This window comes from Platichthys flesus, chromosome 1, assembly GCF_949316205.1.
Source record: "Platichthys flesus chromosome 1, fPlaFle2.1, whole genome shotgun sequence".
In the NCBI taxonomy this organism is placed as follows: Eukaryota; Metazoa; Chordata; class Actinopteri; order Pleuronectiformes; family Pleuronectidae; genus Platichthys; species Platichthys flesus.
In genome coordinates this window covers 15,376,484-15,395,396 of record NC_084945.1, presented here as the reverse complement: position 1 = coordinate 15,395,396, position 18,913 = coordinate 15,376,484, and positions in this window count along the sequence as shown.

Below are 18,913 nucleotides of genomic sequence, written 5' to 3'. Positions count from 1 at the left end.
TAGAGACATTAAAGATATGTCCCCTCAAGAAAAATGTAATCTTACAACACACATGAAATATTTATCCTGAAAACATTCAAGAACACTATAATAACATTTATTCATTACAAAGTACAGTGCACTCATAAGGAGAAGGTTTTAAATTATGTACTACAAATGTATTTTTCGTGCCCAGTTCATTATAGTTTACATATAGAGGGAGTCACCAAAGAAAATCCTGAAAGTTAAGCAGAGGTATACCTTTACTCAAACACTTAAAAACTGAATAACCTAACACCTGCATAAGGAATAAGTTCAAGTCTAAACCTTGGCTTTAGAACACAATTTGTGTTGGGCCGATGCAAAGTGGAGGCATTACTGTGAAATGAATCACAAACTGAGAGAGTAAAAAACAACCTGCTATATTGTCCCAAGTATTATCAATTTTGATTCTTTAAATATTTACCTATGAAATATAATATGAAAGGGTTTACATGTCCTAGATGGCTAATGATTCATGGTGGGACCTGGGAACTCCTCCACTAATGTGCCTTGCTGATATTTAAAGGGTTAATCCACACTGAATCACCTAGAGAGTAAAATTGCTGGTGTTCTCTTTCAGTTGAACATTTTAAAATTGTTGCAGTGCTAGTTTATTGCTTGTTGTTATGCTTACGAGCAGGGAAAGCGGCTCAATCCACCACTTTATCCCTGAGGGTCTTGTTTAAGTCAGCGAGTGATTGTCAGAGTTTATGTCTATTTTAAGTTGCACATTTCTGAAACCTCTGGTAGTTACCACAGCATCTGAAGGCCCTTATAGGTAAAGTAAGCACTTTATAAACACACAACCCAGCATTAAAACACACTTGTGAAGCAAATCCCAAATAAAGTTTTAAAGTACTGAAATAGAGGTTGACCCATAGTGATTTAAAGGCCAATATAAATAATCACATGAAAGATAATTCAACCCCATCAGACATGAAGCAAGCTCTTCCACTTGCAATATAGATTACCGGTTTAGACATTTTGGAGTAGGTGTTCAACTGGCATCATTGGAAAGTTGGTAAAAAGTTTTAAAAAAAAACTGCTGTTGACTGGGCAACACAAAAACCGTAATGATAACGAAGAGAAACGGTTACAAACATGTTAAAGGCACTGTTCTTCTTTAATAACTAATAAGCTGCTCTTTTTAACTTGTAATTTAAAGTACAATACATTTTATACAGCCTAATGCAGTAAGGATTCCATAACAAACAACTGTAACATGGTCATAATAAAGCCTGCCTGTTGTTCAGCATTCCCACATTTCCCACAATACATTCCACTTCTATAACTTTCATTTCCAGATTTGAGTGATGGCCTGCAGGGCCCGACCCAACCATTGTGCTCCTCTGACTTTGGAAGATAGCTTCTCAAATCACATAGGGCTCTTGCCTGTTGAAGCTCGACTGAAGTGAAATGAACTCTGCATTGATATCAGGACAGCAGAGTCACTGCCGTTCTTTCACCAGGGGAACAAAACCCACCCATGGACACTGCACATCGACAGCCCAAATCAGCAATTAAATTTGATATCTCACTTCAACAACAACAACAGCTGCACAAACACTTATAGAAGGCATCTCTCTCTTTTGTTCCTTTAAAGTTTGAAGTCTAGCCGATAACTCGCTTCACAGTTTTGGAGGCCAGGAAGCTGAAACCTCCCTGAGGGTCTTGCATTCGATTCACTATAATATGTTTTCAGGACTGCACCTTTTGCCTAACAGAGATCATAATGGCTATTACCTAATGTGCGCAGATACTATCTTCTTTATAAACCAATTGTTTTGGGGGATTGTGTATCGATGGTTTTCGTGTATATGAATCACTTGTGTTGAATCCTCAATTAAAAGGTGTGCATCATGTTTTTAGTATGAGTGGAACATGATTTGCCACCCAAATAACACTTAAATGGGCTTAGAAATCCTGATTAGTCATTCTATAAAGGCTGAATGATCCTTGAAGGTGAGACTTTATTTTTTCTTTGCAGCAGATAAGCAGCACTTAGACTGCTACAAGGGCCAATCATCACATTGTTCCTGATGAATAGACAGCCAAAATGATTATGCACTCTATAAAAACTCTTAATTAGCACAGTCTCTTCTCAATCAAGTATCTAAATTACATTTGTACAGTTCAGTGATTACTGACCAAAAGAAGAATTCTGGAGCTATAATGAATACACCACCCTATAAATGGTCTCATCAAATGGGTGACCACTCACTGAATGAATCATGTCCTAATAATTAAATTGTATGGTATACCAAGAGTGTTAACTTTAGTGGATGCACATTGAGTGGTTCTGACTTTTCAATAGGCTTTTAAAGAAATTAAGTGATGGACTTGGACAATAATTTCTCTTTTCTGGGTCATTGATTGTTCTCTTTTTTGGCTCCTCCAGACCAATTTTGCTTAAGCCCTACGAATTGCACGCAGGGATGACTACATCCTCTGACAAGTCCAGGCAATAAAGAGGTTCATGGTGCGGAGCTGTCAGAGTTGTTACTTTGGAAATTTGGTCATGAAAACATTTATCTAGAATTTAATCTCCAGATTTTTTTACTTTGTGTCTTTTAATGTTATTCAATTAGTCCCTGAAATTGTTCGAGATACGATACCTACATTAAATCAAATGACTGTCCAGGCGGAGTTTAGCTGGTCAGCATGCTAACATAAGTAGCTGAAAAAAGTAAAACAGATAGATTTCAAAAGCTGGAGATGTCTCTTAGCAAATAAGGAATGGTGTTTGAAAATCTACTTGCACATTGGTAAGTAAACTGCTTTTAATGCCAGGTAGGGTAAAAAAAAAAAAAAAAAGCGCCTCTAAATCAAACAGTGCACAGGGATACAAGAATCCTGCTAATTTCTGTGTTTAACCTGTAAAGTAGCTATTCCAGGAAGCCGAAAACACAAATATTAATAAGCTCTACACAGAAGCTGAAAAAAGAATCAGACAGTTATTATGATACCTAGAATTTAATTATTTACCAGTCCAAAAGAGTCATGATAAATTTGTAGCAAAAGAAACATTTGTTTAACACACTGCAACTGTCAAAACAGGGAAATTAGTCACATTATAGAAAGCTTTTTCTTTTTATTACGTGTTCATTTTTCTCTACTTTATCCTTGGAGAACTAACAATTTGCTGCAATCTGTTAGCATCCAGCTATTAATCAAGTGGTTGCTGAACAGCCTGCAGGATTGTTATGATTTAAGGGCTATAATACCATCTTCTCGCTCTGCTTAAGCTCCTACATTACATTTGTTTCAGTTTTACTAAACAACCTGTCACCACGTCATAATATTAGTCCAAAAATTGAAGTTAATTAGCATCAACCTTCCCTCCTTTATTCACCTAGACCCTCTTCCTTCCCGGTGCCATGCATTTGAAAATTGAAAATAACCATTACTGTCTTTCTAAGACATTTTTCGCTATCTAAAAATGAGTTTTACTCATGCCAACTTTCCTCCTGATCAATAAACAGAACTGTAGGCTAGTGCCATATATCACCTCCAAAACGGCCTATACCTGCCTCTCCTGATGAGTGATAGATCTCCCATGCAGTATGCAATCTAAAATTACTCATACAGACTGCAGCCAAATCAGAACCTTCCTCCTTTGAATCTAGTACATAATCAGAAAAAAAGGCTTCCTGGAGTCAACCAGCATGTGATGGACAAGCTTTTCAAAGCACAAGGCCGGGGTACTGCAAGTGTCATGAAGCTTATTTTATAGGGTTCATGATAGATGTTGTTTAGAGGGATTTAAGCGGCCCTTATGCTGGTGTCAGCATCTGACCCCTCCGCAGTGATAAAGCTATCAGAAAGAGAGAGTAGAACCACAAGTGAAATATGGAGGGAGAGACACGTGTGCCAGATAAACTCCTGCATACTGGGCATCCACCCAGCTCTGTGAGGGAAAAGCCTTTAGTCTTATCTGCATAAAACTTAAGTGGGTGTGGTGGTGGGCGGGGGGGATGGGAAAATTCTAGAGAGTGGTTTCAAAACCTGAATTCAAATCAGGAGCATTTCCTAGGACAACTAAGTCTTTACTATATAACTAAATTAATATTAAAAGTACTAAACGAGAATAAGGGGCCTGGGACTTAGGATCTCAGTTGCCCTGGCCTCAGAGCATACAATGGCAAAAATGTGTATTGGTGCCACATTAAACCATAAACATAAATCAGTAGAACACGTAATTTCTGTTAAATTTTCAGAGGTGCATCAAACACCCTCAAGGCATCTGCATCATTTATTTATTTTATTTTATTTTCCTGAGTTACGACAGCAATTGCATTTATGTATTTATAATACCTCTATGAGTTGTGTCTGTAAATTCTGACCGTGTTGATAAGAACGCTGAATCAAAGAACTGATGTCCTGTTTTAAAATACTGTTGTATACTGGTCAATTTACAGCAGGATTTGTCCTTGCATCTCTTAATTCTGAAGCTCTTATTTGTATATTTTCAGTATAAAAATCTCAACTCTGTTAATTCCTAGAGTTCCTGGATTGCTATCCAACACATTCCTGCCACTACAACCAATCACAATCATTAGTAATTACATGTGAAAATGGTCACATTCATATACATTGATCAGTAACTCGCTGGTATGTTTCTCCCCCTTTCACTTCGGTTAGAGATGTGGAAAGGGCAAGCCAGCCTTGCAGGTTTTAAGTGCTCGACTGCATGTCTGAAAAATTGTGTTTAGCCATGATATTACTCTAAAGTATCAAGGCTCAAGCTGATACATAGACAGCCTACTGTGGCCAATTACTATTACACCAATTTTTATAGTCCATTAGAATCAGCTAGACCAATTCATCCACTTTCTTGAACTTGCAGACCTCTTGGGTTGCTGTAAACTGGAAACGTTTATTGCCAGAGGCCCTGTTATCACACTGCAGCTCTGTTGGTCAAAATAAGTGCAAATTTATTAATTCCATCAAATCATCTTGTATTATGACTCTTGTATTAATCTCCAAATTAAACAAATATCAAGTATTAATTGGGAACAGAAAAAAAATATATATACCATGTCCAATCTGTGTTCTTACCAGCTTGAAATGAGCTAAAAGACAAAGAACAGGAAACGAGAAGTTGTATTGCTGATAAAGAAAAGTGCTGGCACAAAAGTGTTCTTCATCTTAGAGGTTACTCTGTTAGGAAGGTAATACAAACCCAATGAGACATTAACCCCACCCTCCCCTCTCTCCTCCAAGCCCTATAATACAGACACTGCTCCAAAAGAGTAGTTGGTGTTGTCATGTGAAATTGTGACATATTGGTTGTAATCAGGAAATGCGACAGGTCAGCCCCCCCTCCCAGAGCATGTCACCTCTACTCCCCCGCCCTCACAGGCCTCATCTGTTCAGCCTTCATGAGGCCCATGTTTTATTCCCCATTTCCGTCCACTTACATTGGCCCTGTCATTTTTCACCCTGCTGACTGATTACTGGCTACACTGTTGAGCCAATCTCCCCTTACAGCTCCTTGTCTTCTCTGACTTTATAACATTATTACGTGTCTTTATCACCGCCATCAATACTCCTGGCCCCATGGTGAGCCGTTTCAACATCCAGTCCAGACACAAACGCCATAAGCTTGGCCCACAAATCTTAAACACACACTACACTACAGCGTATAGAGTATTTTTGGCCGAACAGAGACCTGAACCAATACAAGTGTAACAAAGTTAAGGTACTGTGAATTCAGCATTATCCGCACTTTATTTATAATGCCCCAGAAAACCTCTCTAGACCTCTCTGTTCAACCTGGGATCACGTATTTTTTCAATGTGGATGCACAAACTAGAGTGTGATATGAGAAGTTTCAATTATTGACATCTTTGATTAACACGGTTTGATTTCAGAACCACTGGCCTCAACTTCAATGTGAGCTTGATGATAAAGAAATGCTGCGTCAGTCCCATCCTAACTGGCTATATTTCAACGCAGCGTTTGACAAATATTTGCAATTACCGATAACAAAACACATTAAAAGCTGCATTGATTGCACAGACAAAGAACATCCTCATTAGACGGACTTCTTTGTAAAACCACTGGTAGCGGCAACTGGACATTATCTACTGAACATTAACAATTCAACTCAAAATGCATAATTTCCATCACACATTTTTATGAGATTCCTAATTATCTAATTATCTTTATTGACACTGCACTTTTTACAACAGAGCCATCTCAAAGATGCACTGCAAACATACACTAAAACAAGAAATGTTGTCATAGTAATAGGCCTCTATAATATGAGGAAATGTAGCTGTGATTCAAGCTTACACTGGAATTTCACAATTGGCATAATGTGATCCCGAATTAAAAATTGTATCCACAATTTTGTTGATCCTCTCATTGAGTAATTTCCATTTATAAAGTAAATGAGGGGTAATTCAATAGAGTAGAAAAGGGAAAGGAAAGATGTCACCCAACAGGAAGCTAGAGGGTAGTGGAAAATCAACAGGCTGGCTTCTTACAGAGGCAAAATGTGATTACAAATCATTATGGAAAGTCCTGTAACTGTGAAGTCATTAATAAAAAAATATAAATAAAGTCTAGTGATTCTTAATTACAAAAGATCTGATCAGCCAGGAATGAGTTTTAAATATTGATTGCTATTTATAGACGCCTCGGCTAAAACAAGAAGATATTATAATCTGGAGGGAAAACTAATCAAAATATGCAGGATCAGTGCATGACGAAATATTGGCCAGCAAAACTCTTCTTGGAAGGGAAAGGCCCCCAGACCCCCCTAGCCTACTACTCCACATCTTTGTTGTTATCCTGGTGAAGTGGTGAAGGTAACTCAGACAAGGGATAAATGTGAAAAGGGGATAGAAAATATAAAGCATCTGTTCGTACGCTACTGCAACATGTATAACAGTATATATTTATAAGAACACCATTCTTCTTGTTTTGTTCCTTTAATTACCCTCACTGCTCGCTGGCTATAATCATCATTATAGTAGTCTCTTTTTCCCCTGTGAACAAACTTCAAATTAACCCCTTAAATGTCTTCTCGGAATGAATGTAGACAACGCTGATTTCAGATAGATAATCAAGTTATTTCAAAGGGAGAAAAGCTGAAATCCCAAACTTAAATTCTTATCCCATCCTAAATTAATCTAACAAGTCCTTCACCTTTTCATAAAAGGGTGAAAGACAGCAAAGGTTCACAGACTTGACACTGGCTTCTCAGTCTTGTTAAAGTCTGCAGTGTAAACAGATTTCATCAATATTACAGATCCCTGTTGACTGAGTTCTTACTCCAAGGGCAGATTTCACTTCGTATCTACAGTATGTTCACACAGGCTATTGAAGTGTGAAGTTGTGACCGAAGGCTGTCGTCGTCAAGATGTATTGTTGCAGTTTAGTTAATTTTATACTGTTTGATATAACATGTACTGCAATCACCGAAACACTGTAATGCTTTTTCAGTTAAGGTACAGACACTGATAAAAGATAACTTTATTACTTGAAGTTTAGTGACAATGATCAAATTGAACAATAATTTAAAACGATAAATTTAATGATTTACATACGAATACTGGTGCAGCTCTCCACACTACATAGAAATCTGAACATGTCGGAGAGTGCCAACCACTGAGAGGGTTCCATAAAAAAAAACTGGATTGTAGTTTAAATCGGTGTCAGTAACAGCTGTAACATATTTTAGACCATGTATTTAAATTCCCCAAACTTCTGTATTTAGTGGGCAGGAGTTACCACACGTCAGCAAGCAGTCAAGTATGTGTGTTATTCATAATCATTTAGAAATGCTAAATTAAAAATTAGAAACAATTATCTGTTTTACGGTTATTTCCCTCAAATATAATTGAAAATGCATGTGTGTATTGTCAGTTATTTGAGTGCAGTCATTCATGTCTGCCCCTGGGTGGGTGCAAGGGTGTGTCTGGGTGCGCACGTGTGTGTGTGTGTCTGAGTGTGTCTGAGAGCACATGAGCTGGAACACATACAGTGATTTGATTGAAATGGGGAATTTTACCATGAGTGAAGCATAGTGTCAGTCTCACAACAGGCTGCCTCAGTGTCAGAGGAGCACTGCACTGGTGGCAATTACTATTGACATCATGCTAATTGTGGCTGAATAATTAATCCTTACCGTTACGGAGCATAGGGATCTGAAAAGGTGAACTAGATGTGGCAGAGCTGAACTCACAGCAGAATGGTGACTAATTGGAATTAGGATCATTTTGTTGATTGAACGATCATATTTCCTATTTCCTACAATATTCTTGTTTAAGGAGACACGGTGGCCATAATTGGACTCAAGACCACCTCGTGCCAATTAATAACAATTACAGAATGAATTTAAATATCTGCAAACTGATCTTGAAGCTGAATACATAAACATAGTCTAATTAATAAAACTGATAAAATCTAATGAAAACAATACACTGTACTCTGTGCATGTGATTATCCTCAGTGAAACTCAGTAAAATGCACAGCACCTGTCTGCCCTCTACTGGAAACTTTAAAGTTGTCTTCCCTCTTGCAGAATAATGTGTTATCAAACACATTTTAATTAAAGCTATTATATTGAATTTTGTGGCTTTGACGCCAAACTAAAAGGCTAAATACAGGAAAGTAGAGGGTTTACTGTTGGTGAAACTGCTTTGTACTGCTTGAGAAAAACTGGTGATAACAAATGACAGGATACTTTGAGTTATGGCAAGTGCTTTCCAATGGGAAAGACTTGTCAGTAATCTGTCAGTAGACCTGAGTAATAATCTTTTAACAAGTCAAAGTCAGGAAATAAATCTTTCAAAGACAAGCCAGGGTATCACAAATATTTGTCATAATACTCCAATGAAATTGCTAAAATTAGTTAAAGAATTGACTTCACCAGAATTAAATTTTAAGTAATCATGTATATTCTCTTCGAGCTCTATCAAAAGCTTCAGTCAGGGGATTCAGAAAGTTGACTCAGACATAACTGTAAATACAAGAAGATTTTTGTGCATAATTCACAAGAAAGGAGTTTCCCGAACCACTTTAAAGAAGCGAGAGGAGGATTTACAATTTGAAGCTCCCAGACCATCTTTCAAACGCAACACATCTGAGAGCCTCGTGGCTTCAGCGTTTGTAAGACAACGTTGCCATCTAGTGAGTAGCACAGCAAAATCCTTTCTCCCCTGCTATTGACTCTTTAACGCCTGACCTTAAGTGAAAGAGATTTTCTGACATCTCTTCAGTTGTTCGGTTCTTTTTTTATTTTATTTTGAAAGTAGCTTGTTGAAGTGCTTTGTTTAATTAATTCTGTCAAGTACCCCTGCTTTGTATCGAATATCTGTGAAACTGTAGCATATCCCTTAATGAGATACCATGTTAACTTGATTTCATTAATGATTCCATCGTGCTTAGAGATATTACATTGAGCTTTGTTGCCCTGCAGATGGCCTCACCTGTGAAACTAAAATTATATACTTTAAATACTGAAATGTTCAAAAGGTTTATAACCATATCAATTTATACAAATCTCCTGAAAGTTAAGGGAAATGTGAGATAATACCCACTGTCCCAGAATTCCCTTTTGATTAGGAACAGTCCATTGTTAATACAAAACAAATTAAATACCTGCTCTATTAGTTTGAACCTATTTGATCACTCATTGAAAGTAATAACAGCTTTTAGATCAGACACATACAATATATCATGGACAAAAAACAAGTAAAACAAGTGTCAAAGGAGCTGAGAAGCATATTTTGTGATCAGTTTCCTAATTGACATATCGGCTTCTTATGGCCTCAGACACCAAAGACCTCCTCACTAAACATCAGCAACAGAATACCTTTGCAAACCACTTGTAAAAATTCACTGTAAGGCAGTGAAGCTTATTTTGATCTCTGCCACTCTCCTCATCAATATCACACAGTAAATGTCCAAGCAAACAAAGCACAAAGTTTAAATGTATCATCTGCACACAACACAACAAAAAACATATTTCAATAATCAGACTATGAACACAAGCCAACACATAAACTGAGAGAGACTTTACATAACATTTCATATTTACCAGCTTAAAGTTAGAGTTCATATCCAACAGTCCGACAACTATACCTTTATCTGGCATTTTCTTTTGTTTACCACTATTTTTTAACCTTAACCATAGTTGTGACCATACATTAATATAATCTCATGGCACCATCTACAGGATGATGTGTGCTATGACATTAGTCAGTCAATGACTGTGGTATAAATATATATTTTTTTACCATTATAACTAATTTAGTAAATAACAGAGCAATGCAAATGTATGCTAATGACCCCATTTTAAGTTGATTATGATTGTCAGGGCTAATAGACACTTGGATGACACCACAGCAGCAGTATGGAGGCATTTGTTGTTGTTTTTTCTGTAGTTTTTTTCACGTTTGAAGAATCAATCGCGGTTTACTTCAATTGTTGTGGTTTTGGCTGCAACGCTGTTTACCCCTGAAACTCCAAAGGTGTTTTGTGGACTCAAACACTTCACCCACCCCTCCATCGGCATAGTGGTAGTAGATAATGAGTGGGTTCTGCAAAATGTAAATGGGGTTTTGAAAATAGCTAAAGTTAAAGTTGAACTACACCATATTCATTCAACTGAAGATATGAGTAAATATACCAAGATAATTCCTAAAATGTAAACTCTGAAGCAAATATTCAAAAATATTCAAAAACACAATACTCTCATCAGTCAAATCTTTTTGCAAAGAAAAATCTGACAAAACGTCAAGATTCTGTGATGACACAGGAAAGAAAGATGATCAAGGTCTGTGAGCCAACACACAGTCACCGGATATCTGAGACAGTGGCCACCCATATAAACGTAATGGTTTGCCAAACAATTACAAACATTCAGTGCAGAAAGACATTTGGAAATATGAGATGTCTTCTTGTTAGTTTAATAGTTGTATGCATTAAAACAGGTGTCCACCTGTGCAATTAAAAAAGTTAAAGAAACAAAGCAAGTTCCTCTGTGCATGAAGGGGAATGACTCACAAGACAGCTGATGGAGGAAGAACTGAAAATGCACTTTTTCAGTGTTTTGCACCCTCCACTCAAATCCATCATTGTGTCACCTCCATCAAACCTGGCTTCACCGGCATCTTCATTTACACCGGACACACAGCTTTTAGTCCCAACACTTTTCCTACCCAATAAATAAACCAAAAATCAACAAAACAAAAAAATGCTAATTATAGTACTTTGTTTTAAAATGAATGTTTTAAAATTTACTTTGTATCCAACATCTGTTTAGCTGTGGCATATCCCTCAATGAAATGCCATGTTCATTCAATTTAATTCAACTTTCCATCTTGCTTGGTAATAGTGCATTGGGCTGTGTCGCCTGTGCTGCAGATGGCTTCACATGTTAAACTGCAAATTAATTACTTAATACTTATTTTACACAAAACTTCTAATAAAAATTGTATGACATGTGAAATAACACTCACAATAGCAGAGTTGCCAGTTCAGGAGGGAATAGTCTAGACATGTTGTAAAGGTAGATGTGGGACTTAATACAATGTGCCCATGACTCCTTTACCAAGCAGCCTTACCTGAAACCATGGGTTTGTTCTTCTTCGCCGTCCTCCATCACAATAACACAATGAAGGCTGTGGTCCTGGTGTGCATGGCTAGCATAGCTCCTTTTGCCTCTCCCACCAATAGCGCCGCTTCACTAGCATCAACGTTAGCTCAACGTGATTAGCATTAAGCTAACTCTAGTTCCACTGCCTTGTTGTTGTAGTTTCCAGCCTCTGAAACGAGTTGTCCTCAGCTGTCACTGCGCTCTGCGGAGACATGAAGGCGGCTGTGCTTCTTCATTGGGTTTTTTGTTGGGAAAACTTTGTGTGGGTTTCATTTCCAGTCACTCTTCAACCAGTCACACCTTCTCCACAGAGTGGGGTCCTCAATTACCAATATCACGTAACATCTGTGCTTCCGCCAGGTGAGGCGTAAAAAGTGGCTACAACGAAAAAGTCCATTAAGCAAACACAATCCTGTTTGAGCTTTTTCTTATCTGCACATATCATATTGTAATTAAAATGCTTAAAGTCCTCTTTAGGGTTTTCAAAGATATGTTTTCTTAATGAAAGATCTGAAGGTCCGGAATTATGGCTGAGTCAGCAGCTTCCTTTAAATCGAAGGTCTTTTATAGAATTGCTCTCCCTGATTTTATTTATCTTTTTTTTGTTCTTTATGTTACTGTTATTGATTCACCTTTACCTTTGTTTTTGAAAAGTGCTATTTAATAAATATATGGTGATGAGGATTGTGATTTTTATTATTAATGTTGTTGTTGTTGTTGTTGTTGTTGTTGTTTCTTAACTTGTATTACCTATTTTGTTCTAATAATCGTAAAATGTGTTCCTGCCTGTAAAAATTCCAAAGCAACAACCACTCTGAAAGTAAGTGAAGAGTTTGGTGCAGTTGCAGAGTTGCTGTATTCATCACTCATCAACCAATTCAAATCATTTTACAATCAGCTTCAGCTTCTTGTGTGAACTTGTTAAATGTTAAACTTAAATCACTTGTAAACTCTGTCTTTGACTCTCTCACAAGCAACATTCACCACTTCTTTGCCAATACAGACATTTGTCTCATTAACATGCGTATGTTATGTTTATATATATTATTCGTATATGCAAATATTGGGAAGAGGTTTCAAAGTATGTTTTAAACAAATCAATAAAACGCCTTTCATGTACAGCGTCCATGTTTTTTTCTGTTTACCCATTTCAAAGCTCATTAACACACCAAAGTCAGATCAACATCACAGCTCGGGAACTGGGACCTTCTGAGGAGCATGTGATTGCACCTTATAAGATGTTGATTTGCTTAAGGGAAAGTTTCTTTGCACCAGCTTAAAAAGCAGTTTAACACCAGGAAGCATGAGAGGATTTATTCAAATTCTAATTTGTCTGAGGCTTGAAGACATGTGCCCATTGAATGAATATATAATAGACAACTCCAAAATACTGGATGCTGATGCTGCCATCTTGCACCGGTGACTTCAATTGGAGGCAGAGCCTGCACAATAGTGATTGTTCTTTGTAGCATCATGGTCCTGCCGATGCACACAGGTCAGGTGTCATGTCATTTCACATGGTATTTATAATCTAAAATAAAACCAAACAATGAAACTAAACATGTATTCCTGTATCAGCAACAACTACCTAAAAAAACAGAAATTAAAACCAACTATTTTAGTGTTCCTCTATTTTTGTCCAATCTAACATGGTTGTGGCAGGGTTTATGGCCCACAATGTGGCTGGCCACCAAAGGGTGATCAAGGGGTTTTGGTTTCGCTTTAGGGAGCTGCTGTGTCATCCATCCACTGTGGATATGTCCAGTAGTAAAACTTGCTTGCATATTCATAGATTCTGGATTTTCATCAAGTAATTACAAGATATAAACTTATTTTGAAAATATCCGCTAAAACTTTTTGCATTAATCTTCTAATGGGCACCGTTGTCATTTAGATGAATGGAGATCCTCAGACCTGGTTTTGCTACTATATATATTCACAATTTTACCAACCAAAATATAAAAATATGAAATTATCAACCGGAACAGTAATCTGTTATTTTTTCTTTACATATAATCATGTCATGCCCGGCCAAGTCCATTTTTGTTAATATAAACCTGCAATCTTGTTTCAGCTAGATTGGAGGCTGAACTTGTCAGGATGACTGACAGAACAGACTTACAAAATGGCTCTGATTGACAGTTAGTGGAAAGCACTGTTAAGTTACAATATATTCTCTTCTAAACCTTTCCTGACGATAAACCTCCTTTTCAACAAGCAGAGTGATAAAGGCGACAGTAGGCTAAATCCTACATTCACATAGATGATACGCCAGCATGAAGTGGGTTTTTGTGTGCGAGGGTATTTCCCTGTGATAAAATCATGCAAGTAGACATACGTGGAGAAAAATGCGCCACGGTCTGTTTCTGTCTGCCAGGTCGTGTTTTCTCTCCAGACGTGGCATTCTCCTTCCGCCCACAAGATGTCCCTGGACTTTCTGTGGCCATATCTGCCTGCTCACCTGTTTTCTATCCTCAAATGCTGGTGCTTCCCCGCCCACTCACACAACCCAACCCTGTAACCTCATCTCTCTTACCACAGCTCACACCTCACTGCTTTTACCAGGTTCTTGCCAGTCAATCTTTGTATTACCCCCCCCCCCCGCTTGATGTACCTGCTCTGAGTGTTTCATTGTGTACCAGCTAACTGTATCCTCCATGCTGTTTTCTGTTCCTCCCAGTTTGCATGTCTACACGCCTGCTTGATTAACCCACTGTCTAAGCCTGTTTATTCTTATTGAAAGCTTCTTCACTGTACCAGTCTGTATCGTGTGTCTGTGCCTGTGTCCTCCCAGCCATTGAAGATACCTGCAACCATAGCAGGGGAGTTGAGGAGAAGCCATGGAGCAGTGTGGAAGTCACAATAAAATGTGGGTGAGCTTATGTTTTTAAATGGAAATGGCAGTTTAACATTTCACATTTGATTGGCCTGAAATGATTGCAGGCGAAGATGATAAACCGAACAGCCCGTGCAAACAGCCGAGCGGACACACCCTTAAATGAATTGTGGGTAACCGTGAACACAGAGAATATAATACAGTACACCTTAGTCCAGATGTGAGCTGCAGCAGACACACACGTTAGATTGCAAAGAGGACAAAGCTCGCAGTGTGGATTGATTAAGCCCCAAGAAATCGAGCTACTGGACGGAGTTATTTAGATGAAGGATTTCAAAACATCAGTATTAGCATTTAGATGCACTGAGGATATTCCTATCTTAAGATACAGTGAGAGTAGGGCGAAGTGAGACATGCAATGTTTAGGGAGATGGAAAAAGCAGCTGGTGCCACCCTTTGGTTATTTAGTAAGCAAATCACATTTCCTGACTGCTCAACCATGTATTGACACCACAAATTTTGTAAATTTATTCAGACTGTCATACTTTCTATGTTTTTTTTTGTAAAGTTTTTGAACAATTTTAATGACAGGTACACACAGCCACCCAGAGAAAGGGCAGCATATTAACATTACATTCTGTATATCACTGGAATATATGTTATAGCCAGGGCTTTTGGATGTTTTGAAATGTGGAATAAGTAGAAACTGTTGGCAGGACTGTGGCTTGTGTCACTCCAGGAGTGAGTATGTGAATGGGTGCCTCAATAAAATATGGGACTGTGCCATGGAGACCACTGTTCATTTCCTGTTTTCAAATTACTTTCAACACTAGCATGTTTGCGAATCTTAAATCTTAAGTGTTCATTATTGTACCCATTACAAATGTCCCTTAAGCTTGATCTTATTTAATACTTTTAACCCAAACCGAGATGTGTCCCTTAACGAAGCACTTATATTGAATCAAAAATCAAATTATGTATTTATATATATGTATATATTTTATAAACAATATCTAAAGTGACTTTTAATGGTTTTAAAGGCACTATGTTGTCCTACTGATATTTACCCGTAAGATCAGAAGGGGCTTCATTGCTTCTATTTCTGTTATTGAATTTGGAATTGTGTGTGTATTTCTCTGTCTTTGTGTATTCCTACATGATAGACACAAAATGGGGAACTCCCAATAAAAGGATTTCTCCTCAGTGCTGCTCATGGTCAAGACTTTACCAGCAAAACTCAAGTGACCATAACTCAAATTCACTAAACCTGACTCATAAATGTATGATCAGCAGACAAGCACTCCTTTGTTTATATGCTCCCCACTAATATTTTGGAAATAAGTAATTGCTTCTCAAGGTGCATCTTTAAACATAAAGTAGCTTCACACCTCAACAACATCTAACAGAATTTGGCAGCTGAGATATGTACACCCATTCATTTTTGCATCCTGTTTGTAAAAAAATGTGTATGTGCTAGTTTGAATCCTCATACTTCCAAAATCTGGTTTCACAAACAATAAAGCTCTCCAGACATTTGTAAGTCATGATCATTTATCAATGAAGATTCCATTATCAGAAACCCAGTCTTCCGCACCTGGGAATATAACATCTGTACATCAATGTTGCAACGTGAATGGGCACTAGATAACAGATAAAGGAATCGATTAATTTAATTAATGAAAATGATGATGGTTAGGAAATAAAACCAAATGCCAGCTAATATGTCTTATCCATCCATGCCATTCAATATGAGGAAAGGTCCCATCCAATAAGCTTTGGGTCACTAGTTTCATGTTGTGATAACTTAATGTCAGTTGTGACTCAAATGATGGACAAGCAACACTCCCACCTGTCATAACAGAAAATAGCTCCACATGCATGACAGATCTCTGTGACAACAGGAGAAGAAACTATTAATTTCCTGTTTTCTCTGACATGTTCTTTACCTGCCTCGTTTGAAATATACAGTGCTTCAAACAGCGGAATCAGGTGTCAGACAGAGACATGTTGCAGAATATAGCATCCTGTGTTTACTGTAAAATGTGAACCAGGTCCTTCCCACATATTTACAGTTGAAGTTGTGTTCATTTACCAGACAAAACAAAGGTTCTTGATATTATATACAATTATCCAATTTAATAAAACTGCACTGATCGATGGACTTGTGTCATACATTTTTATTTTTATTTTGTCAACGTTGTTATATTAAGGAAAGTCCTATGTTCATTTTTTCCTCCCATTCAAGAACATTTCCCTGCTCGGCTCAACAAAACAAAAAGGAAAGTCTGCAATAGCCAATACAATAGCTCTAATTCTATAGCCTTAACCTTCACAGCTGAATGTGGAACCTCCCACCCTTTACTCTAAACAGAACGTAAACATGTGTTAACCTTGACTCTAAAGCCAAACCTTTCAAACAGGACTGGATTCAATGTCCTCCTCAAAAACATCCTCACGTCCAAGGGCTAAAACTGAAAAATAAAAAACAGACACCACGAATAATGACATTAATATGATATAACAAATTAAATAGACACAAACACACACACACACACAAACACACACACACACACACACAAACACACACACACACACACACACACACACACACACCAGGCACACACACACATACACACAATTCTTGACTCAACAACCAGAATAACCATTATCTGAGACCCAACTCGGCAACCGAAGTTTTTCTAGAGACTTTAGCAATATATCGAATCAGGTTTTTTTCGTGATATGATGGAATACCGGTTAATGAAAGAGGATTAGATGGATATCAAGAATTATTTAAAGAAGTACACATACATACATATTTCAATCTCTGTCATTATTTAGACAAGAACTGCCCGGCAAAGCACACAAAACCACATCATACTGGTTGTGAATTCTATTTCATACCTGAATTGGGTCAATCACTTATTTAAGCCCATATAAAGTAAGAATATAATGTTAAAAGCCATTCCGTTAAGTATTTCCACAACCCTTACCAAACATTACTGACATCAATATTAATTGAAGGTCAAAATACGAGGTCATTTTACATATCTGCTATTTTATCAGCATGACCTTCTCTGTGTTTTTAACAAAGAAATATGTGCTCAAGTCTCTTTCAGCATTTGTTTTTACAACAGTGGCCTCTCTTTCTACTAAAACAGCATGGTGGGATATTCTTACTTTGTAGCATACACACAGGAACAGTTATGCTCTAAATGTAGTATGGCCCGGAGAACACTTACACATCATCCACACTGAGCTCCTCTCCCCCAGACCTCAGTAACAGTGAAACAGGCAGAGTTAGTTTTCAGATACATGCTCCTGCACATAGAACAAGATATCAGAACACCTTGTTATGTTGTTTTTTAAGACTTTGTCAGTTAAATGTTTAGATGCATGTGTTTAGGATTCTTTAGTTTGTCAGTACTGTGATCGATCATGTGTGCAGAAATGGCTCTCTAAGGAGGCCGCCATGTTTCTTACAGCAGTCCAGACTGGACAAACTAAAAACATTTTGAGTTTGTATGATAATTGAAGTGAATTGAAAATGGTTACCACAGGTTCTCTCTCATGTTTGGAAGAGGAGGATGAGGTGAGGGGTATTCAGCTGCAACATGCAACTTCACCGCTTTATGTCACTAAATTCTACACACTGCAAATTTTAAAGTTATTTTGATATTGAGTATGAAAAAATATATTTTAGATATGAACCTATAATAGTATAAAATCAAAATGTTCATTATGATCTATTTATATTGTCAGCATTTCAGTTTGAGCCACGTCATTGACATATAATCAATGAGATATGAAGACAAACAAATATAGACAGGGAGTTGCCACATGAACCTTTATTATACAGCCAGGTCATAAAGCTGCAGACTACAGATAATAATGTGGTGATGAGAAAGCAGACTTTTGTGGATGAATCATTTTATTATCGGGTGAATTAGAGAATGAATTAAATCATATATGATATACTTCTATGAGAAGACACTGCTTAATTATTAATAAATGTTGACCACAGTTATCAAAGTAGTCTGTTCTGAAAGTTTGACATAAATAAGACATAACAAATTAAATAGACACACACATACACAACCACACAACCACACACAACCATTAGCTGAGTACCATCTCTGAATTTCCCACGGGATTTATAAAGTATCCATCTATCTGTCTGTCTAGAGACTTGTATCTAGAGATTATTTCAAATCAGTTTTTTTGTGTGTGTGATATGATGTAATACTGCTTAATGAAATAAAATAAAACTTATATTAAGAATAGTTTGGCAAGGTTGAGCTTATACCTACCCACGTGAATCTTTAGTATACAGCCATGTCATAAAGCTTTGGACTACATTACAGACGATGTGTTGATGAGAAGGTAATTTTATTATAGGGTGATTGAGAAAAATTAAATCATCATCATATACTATGTCAACACAC